The sequence below is a fragment of the Lonchura striata genome, chromosome 16 (assembly GCF_046129695.1).
Source record: "Lonchura striata isolate bLonStr1 chromosome 16, bLonStr1.mat, whole genome shotgun sequence".
Lineage (NCBI taxonomy): Eukaryota > Metazoa > Chordata > Aves > Passeriformes > Estrildidae > Lonchura > Lonchura striata.
This window is the reverse complement of record NC_134618.1, coordinates 16,332,919-16,350,777: the sequence shown is the minus strand read 5'-3', so window position 1 is coordinate 16,350,777 and position 17,859 is coordinate 16,332,919. Positions and strand designations below refer to the sequence as shown.

Here is a 17,859-nt window from a genome sequence, read left to right as displayed (position 1 = left end):
CAGGAGCAGCCCATTCCCCTGGGCACCTCCAGCACCCCCTGACAATGCTCCTGCTCATCCCCCTGGCCATTCCCACCTCAGCAGGGTCATCTGGGCTGTTTCACTGCAACGTTTTTCAAGGATTTTCCAACTTCTTCCACAGAACTTCTTGCACACTCCTCGCCTTGAAGGGTAAGCCTATGGTTTTGGAGAGTGGAAGAACATCTTCCTGAACATCTTTCTGAACATCTTTCTGAACATCTTCCTGAACATCTTCCTGAACATTTTCCTGAACATCTTCCTGAACATCTTCCTGAACATCTTCCTGAACATATTCCTGAACACCTTCCTGAACATTTTCCTGAACATCTTCCTGAACATCTTTCTGAACATCTTCTTGACATATTTCTGAACATCTTTCTGAACATATTCCTGAACACCTTCCTGAACATCTTCTTGACATCTTTCTGAACATCTTCCTGAACACCTCTGCAATGGCAACACTCAGAAGACCCAGAGCTTTACCCTTCCACTTGCAACCCCAAAAACACCCCACGGCTGCTCTCCCACAGCCCCTCATTCCCTCATTTTTTTCCCCTTTAAAAAGTCCAGAGCTAAACCCAGGCCCAGTCTCCTTCAGAGAGCCTTTTTTTGGTGTGTGCTCATAAACACGAGCTCAGCACCAGGCCAAGGAACACACGGAGCCCCGGCTCGTGCCTGTGTTTGGATTAGGCAGCTCCGTGGCCTGGACGTTTACAGTCGCGTTGGGTTTTTTTTTTTCACCCCCCCACTCTCCACAACTCGAGACAAACAGTGAGAGCTTTCATAAAACGTGTTCACAAAGGGTAAATTGTGCCATTAGGAGCCGACTACCTGGTTGGTCACTGGAATTCTCCGAACTGGAACGCCACGGCGCTCCCAGCCAAAGCCAACGCCGGGAGGGGGAACTCATTTAACCCTGCAACTGCCCGGGACACAGAGCACACCCAGCACAGAACTGCACAATCACCCAGGTTGGAAAAGAGCTCCAAGACCATTGAGTTCAAGGCCACCACCAAGCCACGTCCCCACGTGTCACATCCACATGGTTTTAAATCCAGCTCCACAGGAACTGGTTCAGCTCTGAGCGTCCTGCCCATCCCAAGAGCATTTCTAGAGCAGGATGAGATGAAAATAAGACAATGGGGAAAACCAGTTTGCTGTCCCAAAGATGGAGCCAAAAGCTTGGGAGAGTTTGTTTCTGTTTTAGGCTTTCTCCCGAGTAACAAATGATGCAGCCGGGAATAATTGAGGACAGTCAAAACAAGGCACAGGAAAATTGTATGAAAATCATGGCCATGAGGAGCTGATGTCCCAAACTCTGTGGGGTGAATCCAGAAGCCAATTTTGCTCCCCCTCGGCAAAGAACGAGGGCTTGGAGTGGCAGGACAAGGGGGAACAGCTTCCAACTGAACGAAGGGAGAAATAAATTAGAGATTAGGGAGAAATCCTTCCCTGGGAGGGTGGGCAGGCCCTGGCACAGGGTGCCCAGAGCAGCTGTGGCTGCCCCTGGATGCCTGGAAGTGTCCAATGTCAGGTTGGATGGGGTTGGAGCAGCCTGGGATAGTGGAAGGTGTTGGGGCTGGAACTGGATGGATTTTAAGATCCTCCCCAACCCAAACCCAAGGGATTCCATGATTCCATGAGCTGCACCTCTCCAGCAGTGACACTGGACCATCTCCTGCTGTGGCCACCATTCCAACAACTCTTCCTTAAACAATTAAGAGGTTAAATTAGTGACTTCTTACAAACACATCCTCCAGGACATCATACACACAGTGATACAGAACTTTAAATCCTACAAATGTTAGGAAACAGGCTCGGGCATCTTTGGATCCTGAACACAGAACAGCGCTTGTTGGAAATATCCTCGTCCTGCTCAAGGCCTTCCTAGGGTAAAACCAATAATTAACTACATTTTAAAGGACACAGTTTCAGGGAAGTTCTCCAGCACACCCTTAATAACTCCAGTGGTTTCCCTCCTGACACAAAAACGTGACGGATTCCAAGCAGCACGTGCCACAGCAGGGAGCTGCACTGTTATCCAGGAGGGAAGAAGCCTCTCCAATGTCCAAATCCTCTTGCCTCGAGCTCTGGCAAGTTTTGCCCTTGTGAAATCTCTTGTTTTGTAAGGGTTGCTTGTTTCTGTGCTTTTCTTATAAAAAGAAATCAAGAAATTCTCCAGGCAGATAAATTCCACCCAATAAATGTGTCGCTCCTCTATCCCTGAGGACATAATAACGCCCTCACTCTTGTCCCAACTTGGAATGCTCGCAAATCACCATTAAAAATAAATCTGCCAACCTAAGGCAAGCAGCTCATTTTTAATAAAGCCTTTTACCTCCTTTCCTAACGCCAGACAGGACCCTGGAGCAGCTCAGTGCCCGAGGGATGGCAGCTCCCATCCCCTGTGCCAGCCCATCCTAGTGCTGCCACGGGGCTCGTGCCCTGTGTTTTCCTGGGATATTTTGGGGCTGGATTTCTCCATCCTGGGGCTCATGCCCTGCGTTTTCCTGGGATATTTTGGGGCTGGATTTCTCCATCCTGCTGCCACCCTGGGGCTCATGCCCTGTGTTTTCCTGGGATAAGTTTGGGGCTGGATTTCTTGGTGCCAGTGTTGCTGTGGGGTTTGATTCCTAGGAAAGGTTTTAGGCTGAATTTGTCAGTCCTGGTGCTGCCATGGGGCTCGTGCCTTGTCTTTACCCGGGATATGTTTTAGGCTGGATTTCTCCATCCTGGTGCCACACTGGAGCTTGTGCCTTGTGCTTTCCTGGGATATTTTGGGGCTGGATTTCTCACCCCAATGCCACTGTGGGGCTCGTGCCTTATCTTTACAACCAGGATATGTTTTGGGCTGGATTTCTTCATCCCAGTGCTGCCATGGGACTCATGTCCTCAATTTACCTGGGATCTATTTGGGGCTGCATTTCTCCATCCCAGGGCTGTCACAGGGTTGGTTTGTGCCGTGTTTTCCTGGGATATGTTTGGGGCTGCATTTCTCCATCCCAGGGCTGTCACAGGGTTGGTTTGTGCCTTGTTTTCCTGGGATATGTTTGGGTGTGGATTTCTTGGTGCCGGCGTCGCTGCGAGGCTTTCACCCTGCCTTTCCTGGCACAGGTTTTGGGCTGAATTTCTCAGTCCCGCTGCCACCCTGGGGCTCACGCCCTGTGTTTACCCAGGCTGTGTTTTGGGCTGGACTTCTCCCATCTCCCACACCCCAGGGAGCAGGTCCCAAACACTGCTGCCATTGATGCCGCGGGGCCGGGGCGGGTTTGGGGGGCATGTTTGCCTGCCGAAATTTGGTTCTGGCTGGGTGTTTAATATTCCCCATCATGCCGGGCTGTTTCTGCTCGCTGCTGCCTGTCAGTTAAGCCCGGGGATGTTTATTTTAACGGCCACTTGTGGTCAAGGCTGGTGCCAGTTGTACGGCATCGGTTACGCAGATTTAGCGCCGGGGACTCGGCCCCCGGCTCCCCGAGCAGCCAGGGCTGCCCGGCCTAATGTGAAACAACTGAACTCTTCCAGCAGTCCCTGCTCCAGATTTAACCCTTGCTGGGCAGGAGCTGGCTGATTCCACAGCTCAGCCTTCCCACATCATCCCAAATCCTGGCCCAGGTCCCATCTGCTGCTTCCCAAACTCCCCCGGCAGCAAAACGTCTCGGGGTGATGATCTGAAAGCAGCAGGAGGAGCAGGGAATGTCCTCACTTGTTTAATTTAGGGGAAGGAGAGGATTTTTATGGATTTATCATTACTCCAAGCGCACAGTATGATAATGGGGGTGGTCACAAATTAACTGAATTAATTGGAAAAGCCCTCCAAGATCGAGTCCAAGCTGTGAGCGATCAGCACCCTATCAACCAGCCCAGAGCACCGAGTGCTACGGGATGCTCTACATCCCTGCCTGCTGGGCTGATACATGCTTGGGACACAAAGCCAGGCCAGCACAACTCCCTGACAGGAGCCTGGCCTTGGCACAGCCCCCTCCGCAAGCCCAAACCTCATGGAGAGTGACCAGCAGCACAAGTGAGCTCCTGCTGCTGCGCCAGAGCCGGGCCGCGCTCAAACGTGAAACAACCCGGGGCTTCAGCAGAGCCGTGCATCATTTCTGATGGCCTGGACGGGCTCCAAGATGCTAATCAGCCCCAGATTAAGTCATCAAGCAAACTGATGAGCAATCACATTCTGTCGGTGCAGCTGCACGGCATTACCAGCTCAGAGGACGGCGGCTCCGGCTCCGCGCGCGGATCCGACGGCGAGGGAGCAGCAGGGCCTGGAGGAGCTGGGCTGAGCTGCCACGGGCTCTGCACGGCAGCAGCCCCAGCTCCTGGCCCTCCTTCTGCCCCCAAAATTTGCCAAAATCACGCCAAGGTGGTCAGTGTGGCCGTGCCCAGCCTGATCTGCTGCTCCCACGGCAGCCCAGGGATTTTCCTGGATTAGCACACGGGGCAAGGGGCATTTTCCAGCCCTGTGGAACCTTGAACTGGACCATCAAAGATGCTGCTAATAACTACGAGGGACAGCAATTAACAGAAACTCGTTAATGGTGAGGCACGTGGAAAACTGATGCTCAAATCCCAACTCCATTTGGTGGGAATGTGTGAAGGGGAAGAGATTCCAGGCTTGTTCTCGACATCACCCCACTGGCTCTGCAGAGTTCTCACCCAGAGAGAGCTTTTTCCTAAAACCTGCCCAGGAAATAAATCAAAACAGGAGGAGAACAGCCTAAATGTCCAAAAAGGAGATGCAGAAAAACCTCTGGAACGTTTTATCAGCATAAAATACTAATTCTGAATTTTTCTGCTCTAAAAGCAAACACGATAAAAATAGATAAATCCTGACAATATTAATTAAGAGAAGGATTTCTACTCATATTTTAATACTGCTTGAGAGGAAATGAATTAATTGGAGTTGCTATCAGGGAATTGACTCTTTTTACAGATCTTGGAGACGGATACACAGCACCACGTCTCCAGCCATCCCTTCCCTGTGGTTTTCTCATCACTTTTTTGGGCTCCACTGGGAACTCCCCTCCCAAAATGATCATTTGCCTGGATGTGAACACCTGGAAAGTCACAGACAGGCTGGAAGGGCCCACAGTGGGAATCTTCTCCCACCTCCCTGCTCCAGCAGGGTCATCCCAGAGCACAGGACTGTGCCCAGACACCTCTGGAGTATCTCCAGTGAGGGAGATTCCACAGTCCCTCTGCAGGCACACAGGGAAGGGCGATGATGACATTTAAACCAGGACAGTGACCCACTGCCTCCTTTCAATCCTTCCTCTGAAAATAAAAAATAAAAAATTATTTAAAAATTAAAAAAAAAAAGAGAAAGAAAAGAGAAGAAACTCTGCATTTCAGAGCAGGTGATGGAGATGAAACCAGGACACAACGTCAGATGCTTCATAATAAAACCCTGGGAATAGCAAGGCCAAGCTGCACCGTGTTAAAATTCAAGGCTAATTTAAAATCTTGTTCCTTAGTGCAAAAGCTGGAAAGATGCCCAAGCAGAGGGAGGAGGGGAGAAAAATAATAACCAAGCCAATTGTATATTTCTCCTAGAAATTCCATGTCAGGAGGTACCTCAGGACTGCACCCGTGGGCTCCAATTTCAATAAATCAACACAGCGTGCGGGGCAACGGTAGCACAAAGTCCCGCGCTCCCTGCAGAACCCAGCCAGGTAAAATCACCAGGAACAAAATGCCCATTCTTCCTGCTCCTTGGCAAGGGGACAAATTACTTTCTGCACCTCTCTGTGCTGAAGGAGTGGTTATTAAATGCAGTCGGGGCTGCCTTTCCAGCTGAAATCGAGGGCGGCACCCCCACGCGCCTCCCTGCCCATCCTGGGGTGAAATCATCCGGTTTTGGGGTCAGGATGGAGCTGGATGCACACAGAGGAGCAGTGGGCTCAGTTTGTTGGTAATATTTTGTGGGGATCCAGGGCTTCCCTCTGGCTGCACCCCGACCCTAAGAGTGAGCTGCTAGAACCTCTCCATTAGTGATTAAAACACATTTCCAAGTCCATGTATTAATTAAAATAAAATTAACAAGGCAGGAAATAAAACTCCTGAACAGCACTGGCCATTAAAACATCTTTAGTTCAGCACAGCCAGCAATTCCCTCCTATATTTAGGGAAAAATAGGTATGGGGCTGACCATTGCCTCGTGTTAATAACAACATTCCCAGATTTGGCCTTTTCTCCCAAATTTACTCAAAACCAAGACAAATACAGAACAAACTGGCAAATTTGGGAAGCCCCTTGGGGTTGGACAGGCAGGAGAGGCTGTGGCTTCTCCCTGGATGGAGGAGCCAGTGCAGAATCCACGGAGAGGGATAATTTTAATGGGATTTTAGAGCTGGGACCACCTCAGCTGCCTGAAGTGCCAATCCCAGGAACACCCTGCAGAGCTGATGGAGCAGCAATTGTTTCCAAAACCAAGGAACATTGGGAATGGTGGCGTGAGGGGCTGCTGGAGAGCAAGGCCAAAGGCACAGAACTCTGCTTTGTCCAACAGCAATATCTGAACTTCATCCCTCACAGTTTCACCCAAAAAACACAGCTCGCGTGGAAAACAGCAACTGCTGAAGAGCAGGAGGAATTTCTGCAAGGAATTTCTGCAAGGAATTCAGCAGAAGTTGCTGTGGTCACTGGAGAGGGAAGTGCCCAGAGCACGGCATCTACAGGTTTGTGATCAATAAAAAACACCCCACAGTGATTCAGTGTCACATTACACCAAAATTCCTTCTTCTCATATCAGTGGTGGAAAACTTTTAACCCTGAATTTTAGGTGAAAATCCTCCAAATCATCACAGCAAACGCTGAATTCTAAAAAGTGACAACTTGGACGGCTTTGAAAATTCTTTGAACAAAATATTCCTGCTGCGTTTTAGCCAGGAACTCGCAAAAAGAGAGAATTCCTCAGGGATCAGTGCCACGAGTAAAACAGAGGTGCACAAATATTGATGACTGCCTTGCAGCCAGCTGCCAGCCAGCAGGGGAAGGGTTAATCCTGGGAGCTTTTTTGGTGTGCACAGCCCGGAATGAGCTCCCAGCCCAAAATGAAACACGGCCAAAGCTGTCCTGCATTAAGGGCACTGGGACTCCATAATAATTTATGAACTGGACTCTGGTTTTTTACACCCCGGGCAAACCACGGCGAGGCAGGAGGTCCGAGGAAGCCGAGGGTTAAAGGTGATTTTCCATTACCTGAATTCCCTTCAAGAACTCAGCACAAGGCCATTAGCCTGCTTTATCTGCCTCGATTAAGAAGAGCTGATGAAAAGTTTTAATGTGCTTCCCAACGGCTCCAAGCATGGGGGGATAGGAGATTGTTTTGTTGGGAGCACGGGGATATAAAAATAAAATTAAAATAGGAGTGGGGCCGGCCAGGCCTCAGCAGGGATTGAGGAGCTGTGTCCTCACTGTGGGCACCTGGCCGTGGGTGACACTGCCCTGTCCACTCCTCTGGCCAGGCTAGGGATGGATGGGACAGCAGGAGGAATATCCCTGATGGGAATCGGGGAGGAATATCCCTGATGGGATATCAGGGAGGAATATCCCTGATGGGAATCAGGGAGGAATATCCCTGGTGGGATAACAGGAGGAATATCCCTGATGGGATATTAGGGGAGGAATATCCCTGAAGGGAGATCAGGGAGGAATATCCCTGATGATATCATGGAGAAATATCCCTGATGGAATATCCCTGTTGGAATATCCCTGATAGGATATCAGGGAGGAATATCCCTGATGGAATATCCCTGAAGGGACACCAGGAGGAATATCCCTGACGGAATATCCCTGATGGTATATCAAGGAGGAATATCCCTGATGGGATATCCCTCCTGGGATAGCAGGAAGGAATATCCCTGATGAGACACCAGGAGGAATATCCCTGATGGGATATCAGGGAGGAATATTCCTGATGGAATATCCCTGATGGGACACCAGGGAGGAATATCCAATATCTCTGATGGGATAGCAGGGAGGAATATCCCTGATGGGGTATCAGGGAGGAATTCCCCCTGGGAGGCTGGGCAGACCCTGGCACAGATTCCCAGAGCAGCTGTGGCTGCCCCTGGATCCCTGGAGTGTCCATGGCCCAGCTTGGAGCAGCCTGGGACAGTGGAAGGTGTCCCTGTCCATGGTGGGGGATGGCATGATGATCCCTAAACTCCCTTCCAACCCAACCCATTCCATGATTTCCGGGAGAAAACACCAGTCACAAATTCCCACTGACTCACTGCAGGTGATAAATCACATTTTTTCCCTACATCAGGATGAGTTCCTGCACATTCCCTCACGTCCTTCCCACTGCCCCAGCACCAGCTCTGCCCTTTGGTCTTACAAACCCACCCTGCACCCTCCTGCTCCCAGAGCATCCCAGGGCTCTCCCTCAAACCCGGCCCCAAAAACTGAGCAAATTCATCCCACTTCGCCCCAAAATCCCAGGAATCTGGCTGACAACGAAGCTGCCAGAAAGATTCCATGGGCCAGAGGTGTGGGGATTCCAAAGCAGGGAGGTTCCCCTGCTCCTCCTCAGCTTGGCACTAAAGAGGTTCAACGCCTGGAGCAGAGATCCCGAGGGGAGAGCATCACCCGGGGAGGAGGGAATGGGATGTGCCCCAATCCTACAGCCCTGCCTTACCCAAAATCTGCCCCCGCTCCTTCAGCAGCCACTGCAGCGCTCTGGCAGGATGCAATTCCAGGATGGAATCAACCCAGTGGCTGCAGCTCCAGCTACTCCCCGTGCATGTGAGGATTAAAAAAAAAAAACAACCCCAAAAAACCAGAACTAAACTGAAAACCCTGGATGGGGATTATTTATTTATTTATTTATTTGGAAGTGGATTTAATTTTTTTTTTTTATTATTTCGTCATTCACTTGGAAGTGGATTATTTATTTGTTTATTCATTTGGAAGCTGATGATTTATTTATTTATTTATTCAGTTTAGAAGTTGATCATTCCATTAATTATTTATTTATAATGGATTATTTATTTCTTCATTCACTTGGAAGTGGATTATTCATTTATTTGCAGAGCCAAGCCAGAGGCATCTACTGCCTTAAAGCCTCCACAAACTTGAACCACTGCTGGAGGAGGACAAACTGGGGATGTTTCCAGCAGAAATAAACAGGGAAACACTGAGCAATGCCCACAATCTGTGCATCCGGGATCCTTCCCTTCTCCAGGGAACATTCCCAGGGCTCTGAGGTGTCCCTGGATCCCTCCTTTCTCCAGGTGAGCAATTCCAGCTCCCCCAGAGCTCCCTGGGAGGAGCAGCCCCCACACCCAGAATGGCAATTCCAGGCTGGGAGAAGCAGAATCCACTAAAAACAAAAAATCAGGAATAAGCCCAACCTTCCCTCCTGTCCCCGCAACCTTCACAGGCAGAAACAGGAGCTGGAAGTTGAGCAAATTTGGGGTTTTTAACCCCAAGAGTCGAGCCCAGCCCTTCCTCTCCCTCCTTCCCTAAAGCCCTGTGCAATCTTCAAGCAGGTACGAAAATAAAAGCCCAATTAGAGCTACCGTAACTGCCCAATTGTTTAGACATAATTGTCTAAATAAAATAAAGGGCTTAATTAGCAAGATCATCAACATAAAGGCAGATTTGAATAAACATTCACTTTGTCAGTCAGAAGCAATTAAGGGTTCTCTTGATAAGAGCAATCTCAGCTGGATGCAGATGTTTTTAATAATGCAAAGATTTTTCCTACTTGGAATAATTAAGCCCAGTATTTTTTAAGAGAAACTCTGCAAAGGCTGGTGCTGGGAATAATCAATATTTCACTTTCTCCCCCAAGAACCACAACATAAATGCTTGATAAGGGAATTTTTGACAGCAAGGGAAGTGTCCTCACACTGAGGATTTACAAGAAATACTTTTGTGTCCCACTTCAGTCAAACAAAAAAAAAAAAATATGGCCTTTAAAAGTCTCTCCCAGCCCAAATCATTCCAGGATTCTCTGATTTCAGCTGAAATAAGAATATAAATGGAAGCAATTTATGCCCAGTGAGAGTGGGTTTCTGTGCATTAATACAAATGCAAATGGTTTCTGTGCATTAATACAAATGCAAAATGCCCAGTGGGACATTTTTAGGGTGAGATGAAGGAAGGACTCACAGAAATGTCCTCCTGTGATGCTGCTCCGACCCAGCTGACTGCTCCTGACCCTGCAGGGATCCCAGAATGGGATTGTTCCACTCGCTGAGCCCCTTCCCAGGGCTGGACACCACGATCTTGGAGATCCTTCCCAACCTGAATGATTCCATCCCTCCTCTGTCCCCACAGGCTCAGCCAGGATGGAGGTTTGGAAGATTTCACCCACGCAGGAATATGAAAAGCCATTTATTTAATACCCTGTGAATGGGCTCTGCTCCTCACTGGAGATCAAGGGGAAGAACGCGACGGTAAAAAGGAATAAATCACCCTGCAGCTTAATGCTGGTGGTGCCCAGGGCAGCTCCTGTCAGTGCTGAATTCCTCCTCCCGTGGCTGATCCTGCTGCACACGCTGCTAATCAGCTCAGCCCTCCCTCCCCTCTGCCCCAAACTGCATTTAAAACACAAATAATAATAATAAAACATCATAAAAACGTCACCGGACAAAGCAAATACACCAGAACCCCGAACCTGCTCTCGCTCATATTTTGTCCCAGCCCCTATAAAATTAACTTTTACAACTTTTACTGGCAACTCCAACCTGGGTCGAAATTATTCTCTGATTACTGTGCCCATATATCTCAGGGCAGGCAGTGACCCTCATCCAATTACCTTCAGGAACGCTTTGCACACACCCAGGCTCCACAATTAAATCTGGGATAATGCACACCCCGCTCCTGGGGTGGAAAAGTCTCCCTGGATGATTTGAAATGTGGCAAAAACGGGAAAAAAAAATTAAAAAAAATAAATAAATTTGCTCTTTTAATCCCAAAATCAATCATGCACAAACTTTAACGGCCTGGGAGGGTTGTCAGGGTGGGTTTTTTTGTTTGTTTTGTTTTTCAAACACAAAAACCCAAATAAAAGCCCCCTCAGCATGCACGGTGCTGGCTTTAATTTCCTTGAGTGAACAGCGTGTTAGCAGGGAAGAGGAATACCTGGAATTTGGGCTCGTTACTGCCCTATGAAATATTTCTGCAGTGCCAGGCCTGGCTGGGGGATGGATTTAAGCCTGACTTAGTGCGGTTGCTGCAGTCCAAGTGCCAGGAAGGTGGAGTTTAATTAGCCCGGGCTAATTAAACTGGGCACTGCAATCAGGTTCTGCCCACGCCGGGCAGCTCCGGCTGCCACGGCCCCAAGAGCTCTGAAAGGGAAGGAGGGAGAGGAATGGGCTGGAAGCTCCAGCTGGAGCAGGCCAGAGGCAGCTCCCGCATTGCTCCAGGTTTGGGGGGCATGGCTCCCATTGGATTGATCCCATTGGATTTGTCACTGGATTTATCCCATTGGATCTGTCCCATAGGATTCATCTCATTGGATTTGTCCCATTGGATTTATCCCATTGGATTTGTCCCATTGGATTTATCCCATTGGATTTATTCCATTGGATCTGTCCCATTGGATTTGTCCCACTGGATTTATCCCATTGGACTTATCCCACTGGTTTTTTCCATTTGGATTTGTCCCATTGGATTTATCCCATTGGATCTGTCCCATTGGATTTATCCCATTGGATTTTTCCCAGTGGACTTATCCCACTGGATCTGTCCCATTGGATTTACCCCATTGGATTTATCCCATTGGATCTGTCCTATTGGATTTGTCCCACTGGATTTAAGTTTTTGGGGTTTTAAACCCCCCAGGACACAACCCCAGCCCTTCCTCCCCATTTCTCCCTGTGGAATCCTCAAGCAGGAAAGAAAACCAAATCCCAGTCGGAGCTTTAGGGTTTCCCACCAAGCCTGGAGGAGCAGAGACACTCTGGAAAGAGGGGGATGCTCCCAAAGTATTCCAGACCTCGGGAATGCTCCTGGCACAGCCCCTCCCCTGGGAGACAACCAGCACAAAGAAATAATTTTGATTAAATGGGTTAAAACTGTTTTTCAGCAAAGCTAACCTCTATTTGGTAGGGATGTAATATAAATAGCTGGAAGAAAAGACATGCTAATTAATGATCAAAACTTTCCAGGCTTTCAATGAATGAAGAAAATGCTAAACTACTCACATCTATGTCCTCTGAAAGATTCCAAAGAGGGGAGAAACGATGGGACATTTCCGGTATTTTTTTTGGATAAAGGAAGTGAGCACAAGAAAACTAAAAATCTTTCAAGTGACTTGGAATACACCTGATGAAACAAAATTTTGCAAGTACAAGTAAAGCTTGAAGGGTCTGTGATCCCTCAGGTTTAATTCCTCAGGGATCAGGGATAGGATTACTTCCCCCGACAGGATTCCCATCCCAATTTATCCCAAAATGGACACATTCCTTATCTGCCAGCAGCTCTGCTCCTGAGCTCTGCATCCACCTGGAGAAGGGGGAGATTTTTGGGGAAAACCTCCTGAGCCAGGGCCTGGAAGCACAAAATAAATATGGAAGCGAAAAAGGCCTGGATAATAATAAATAAATAAACAATCAGACTTGCTGTTGATTATTTGAAATTCCAATTTAAAGGTATTTATCACAATACAAATTCTACACAATGGTGTGTAACAGCTACTGCCTGCAAGCTTGAATTTACCATGAAAAAACCCACAAAAAAATGGAAGAGACTTGATAATAAAAAGGCAGAAAATCCCAACTCTAGAGACATCCAGAGCTGCTCCAGCAGCACCCCCAAAAGCCAAGCTCAGTCAGCAGATAAAGAGCAGAACAGGGCAAACCCTTCCAGAAAAAAAGACTGAATTGAGTACAAAAAGCAAATCTAAAGAATAACCAATAAACCCCAAGTTAAGCAGCACAGGAGAGAAGCCCAAACAAAATCCTAAAATCTCCTGAGCTGGATGGGAGACACGAGGATCATCAAATCCAACTGCTGGTGGTGCCCAAGACAATGCCACTGTTGTGTGTAGTAGAGATAATTCGTGCCATTTCTAGGATGATTTATGTGGTATTGAATATTTGTTGGAGTGTACATGTTTGTATTGGGACTCCCCTCCACCCTCGCAGGGAAACCTGGTGTGTGTTGGAACCCGATTGACACGTGAAAGGATGTGGCTGGCCAGGAGAAGGGGATGGGCCATGGCTGGAGAGATGCGGGGACACCCAGGAGCTGATCATGGTGTGAGCAAACTGAGATGGAGATCATGGACCTGAGATGGATACCACGGACCTGAGATGGATACCATGGACCTGAGGTGGATATCATGGACCTGAGGTGAATACCATGGACCTGAGATGGATACCATGGACCTGAGATGATGGATACCATGGAAATCCTTCAGCAGATCCATGTGAATGCAGTGTTCCCATAAATTTCATCAAGGGATTCAACAACTCCACACACTGAATTGTTCTTCTTCATCACCAAAATGAAAATCCCATTAACCTATGGACTCTGAATGGAAGAAAAGACTGACTGCCGAAATCTTGGCCTCAGGTGGAATTTTCCCTATAAAAACCAAATTTTCCCTATAAAAACCACTCGTGCCAGGCTGGAGGTGTGTGGGCATGGAGGGAAACCTCTGCTGAGGCTGAATTCTGGTGCCCACCCCGGGCTCGGCTCTGTTCTTGCCTTGTGGCTGGCTAGATAGAATTTGATTGCAAAAGAAATATTTTATTTTTTCATTTTAGATTTGGCTGGCCAAATTTTAATTTATAACATCACCAATCCCAGCCGAGCCTGCCAACACCTGGGCATCGCCCCTGACGCCAAAACCTCCCAGAGGGGCGACTCCACCAGCTGGGAGGGAGCTGGAGAAGGAAGCCACGCTGAAAAGAGCTGTCAGGAAATCCTGAAAAACCCAAAAAATTGGGAAGGATGGGCAGGGAATGGGGAAGAGGAGTGTGAAAAGAGGAGAGGCCCCGTGATGCCCTCAGGTACTCCATGTGCAGCTCCTGGGATGCACAAAGGGCTCCTTCTTCCAAGGGAGAGGGAGCCATGCAGAACATTCACCATGGCTAATTAATTTCGGCCCCTCAATTACCAGGGGGATCTCGTGACACAGCTTTATTTGTAGCCTCTTTTCTTTTTTTTTTTTCTCCCCACTATTTTTTTTTTTTTTTAATAAACAAAAAGCAGATAAGAAGCGTGACACCTTTAATGGCTTTACAATGGCTTTACAACGGCTTTACAAGGGCTTTACAAGGGCTTTCCTGCCAGCTCATCCCACGTGGAGAGGCTTGTCCTGCCTTTGGGAGCCCCAGCACTCGTCCCTAATCGGATCATTCCACAGGGACACCACACAAATCACGGGATGGTTTGGGTTGGAAGGCACTTTAAAGCTCATCCCAGTCCAACCCCTTTCCACTGGAATATCCATCCAAATCCTCCAGGCAACGGAAATGCAAGTGGAAAATGGAAAAGCGCTAAAAATGGAATTAATTCAGATAACAAAACAGAAAAAATCCTGTTTTATTACAAAAGATTTGTTGCCTCAGTCGCTGCCTTTGGGCAGGAGATGCCCGGAGTTCCTGGACAAAAACCACAGGAATAAACAACTCCGTGGGCTGTTTCTTTGTTTAACTGGAAAGGGAAAAGCTGTTGTTTCTACACCCCAGCACAGATTTCCACATGAAAAATAATTCACCAAACCCACCATGGTCAGAGCTGCTGCCAGCGTGCCCATGGGGAGTTGGGGACCTTCACAGCAGAGCCAAACTCCCCAAAAATGTGACAACACCTCGGTAACTTTGGGGTGAAGCCCTCATTCCCTCCTCCTCCTGTCCCTGCAAAGGACACGGAGCAGCCACGAGGGCCGGGCAATAATGGGGACATTCTTCCACCCACCCCGAGCCTCCCACGGCAGGGCCACAGAAATGGCCCCATTTTCATTTTTAAAGGGACAAAAGACATTCCCTGAGCACCCTGGGGCTGGAAAGAAACCCTAAAGCCAAGAGTTTGTGTCCACAGCTTTAACATCTTGGTGGGAATTCCATGGGCTGGCGTCTAAAACACCAGGATCAACCATGTTGGACGATCTAAAATAAATTCATGGTTTGAAAGCTGCCGGAGCAGAGTTTGCCTCTCACAAAACAACTTCTGCAACCCAGAAGCTCTTTCCAAGGAGAAGACCAACATGAAGCCTCCAAAGAAACTGAGAAGCAGCCAGTTTTCCAAAAATCCCTGTCCCGGAGGGGGGGTTTGGGATGCTCCAGTGCTGTGGGTGCCTCTCCCAGAGCCAGCCCAAGCCAGGAGCAGCTCTGGTGCCTTAGTTTGAGCTTTTATATTTTCCAGATTCTGCACTGCACTGGTTTGTAACTCTGAACTCCATTTGAAGTGTCAGCAGCTCTCCTCACAGCTCAGCACCCAGAACAATCCTGAACCAGCCCAGAACCAGCTCAGCACACAGAACAATCCTGAACCAGCCCAGAACCAGCTCAGCACACAGAACAATCCTGAACCAGCTCAGCACCCAGAACAATCCTGAACCAGCTCAGCACACTGAACAATCCTGAACCAGCCCAGAACCAGCTCAGCACACTGAACAATCCTGAACCAGCCCAGAACCAGCTCAGCACACTGAACAATCCTGAACCAGCCCGGAACCAGCTCAGCACACAGAACAATCCAGAACCAGCCCAGAACCAGCTCAGCACACTGAACAATCCTGAACCAGCCCCAGAACCAAGGACACGCTGCAGCTCCAGCCCCAAAAAGTGCAACCAGCAGGGAATGGAGGAGAGCAGCCTGGGAGGGTGGGACTGGAACTGGACAATGAACCCAACATGGAAATGGACCAAAACTTGTAAAAGTGTGAAAACTCCTGACCCAGGGTCCATCTTGGGTGGAGTCACAGCTGGGATCTTGCACTGCCCAAGGTGCATCCTTTGAAGGCCTTTTAATAAATCCCTGCTTTATTCTTTAACTCTGCCCAGCCTCTGCTCCGGGCAGCCTCTCCAGGCACCAATAGGATCTCTGGGATCTGGTTCCATCCAGGAGAAGCTCCTGGGGCAGCTCCTGAAGGCTCTGCCAGCCCCAACACCCTCCCAGCTCTCTTTCCCTCGTGGACACACCGTGCCAAAGCCACCAGAGCTGAAATTCCCGGTTCCTCCAGCTCTGCATCCTCCTCCTCATCCCACATCAACGTCCCCACCACGCTTCCATTGGCATCAGCCCTGTGGCACCTCAGCATTCCTGGGATTTCAGCCACCCCACAACCCCTCCAAGTCCTGCTCCCTTTCCAACCTGTGCCGGGTTTTGCTTCTCCAGCAGCACAGATTTGGTTTTCACCCCACAAATAAACCTGTGCTGGAGTGTCCCAGCTCGCCCACCTGGAAGGGTTTATGACACCAGAGCTGCAGATGGAATTCCTGCCACTGGAAAAGGGGGAATGCCCCAACCCCACTGCAGAGTGGAACCACAGAGTGCCTCGGAATTCCTTTCTGTCCATACGGATAACCCTTGGATCCCTACGGAATGAGCAGATCCCACTGCAGGCCCGACCTGGATTTGGGGAAAGCAGCAACTCCTGATGGTTTTGGGCTCTCCAAAGGCCGCTTTAAACAAAAAATGGAAAAGGAGAGGCCTCTCCTGCCAGACAGCTCAACATAAAGCACATTTTTGGGCAAACTTCAAAAGTTTAAACCATCCCCGAAACTCGGGCACGGAGCAACTTCAATTTGGCAAAACATCAGCTGTGCTTGGAACCCCAAATCCAGCCAGAGGAATGCTGGGCCTGGGAGGGATGGCTCAGAAGGAGATAAAGTATTAAATTTCTGCTAAATCTCAAGCAGTAAAATCAAATTCCAGCTTGCAGGGAAGGGAAGGGAAGGGAATGAGAAGGGAGATGTGGAATTGCTGGGTGAAATTTGTGTTTCGTTTACTTGAGAGGGACGTTTTGGAGTTTATCAGAAACAGCTGCTGTCACAGCCACACATCCGTGGTCCTGGGACATGGATGTGATTTATCCCATGAAATCTGTAAACGAAACAAGACAAAGCTCTCAATATCTTCTATAATAAATTCTTTCTTTCGACAGGTAAAGCAAATCCTGCAGCAAGTTTTCCTAATGGGTTACAACGACAAAAATCAGGAATCCACAAGCTCCAGGTGGTTTTTAATTCTGAAGGGGTTTGGGCTCTCCGAAGCCACAAAACCATTAAAAATATGGAATATTAAATGATGAATTCATTACTGGCCGCTGACACCTGTAACTCTGACACAGCCATGGCACCCTCAGGACTGGGATGAAGAAATTTCCCAGCAAGGAATTCTTCCCAAGATGCTTTCAGGAGGGCAAATTTTGGCTGAAAGTCAAATATTTGGATAAAAATCCAATATTCCCACGGGCTGGCACCTTCCCAGCATGAACTCATGAGCACATCAGGCATTGTGGAAACTCCTGGTGGAACCCAAAGGCAGCTCCTGGGATTTGATGTCCTTATTCCCCTTTCCCAAACCCGAGGTCTGGCATCACCTTGGGCTCCAATCTGGCAGCTGGAAAAGTGGGGATCACCTTCAGGAAAGCAGGAATTGGGAAGTGGCAATGAGCTCCAGGGATGAAGGAAGAACCAGAGTAAGAGGAGGAGATCTAAAGAAGTCAATTCTCTGATTTTTGGGATGAAAGGCAGCTCTTCTGTTACAGGAGAAACAAATGCAATCATTTCATCCACTATTCCAGGATAAAAATTCCTGCCTGGAATCTCCAGCAGGCCCTAAAAAAGGAGGTGGACTAAAAAATCTCCAGGGAAATTCATCAGTGTATGGGTATCTAGGGGTTTAGTCTGGGAATGTCACAGCACA

At 48.6% G+C, this 17,859-nt stretch overlaps 1 protein-coding gene across 1 annotated transcript in view; it reads right to left on the bottom strand.

Moving 5' to 3' along the window:
• Positions 1-17,859, bottom strand: part of LMF1 (lipase maturation factor 1) — a 151,840-nt gene that overhangs the window by 57,731 nt on the left and 76,250 nt on the right. The window lies entirely within an intron of this gene.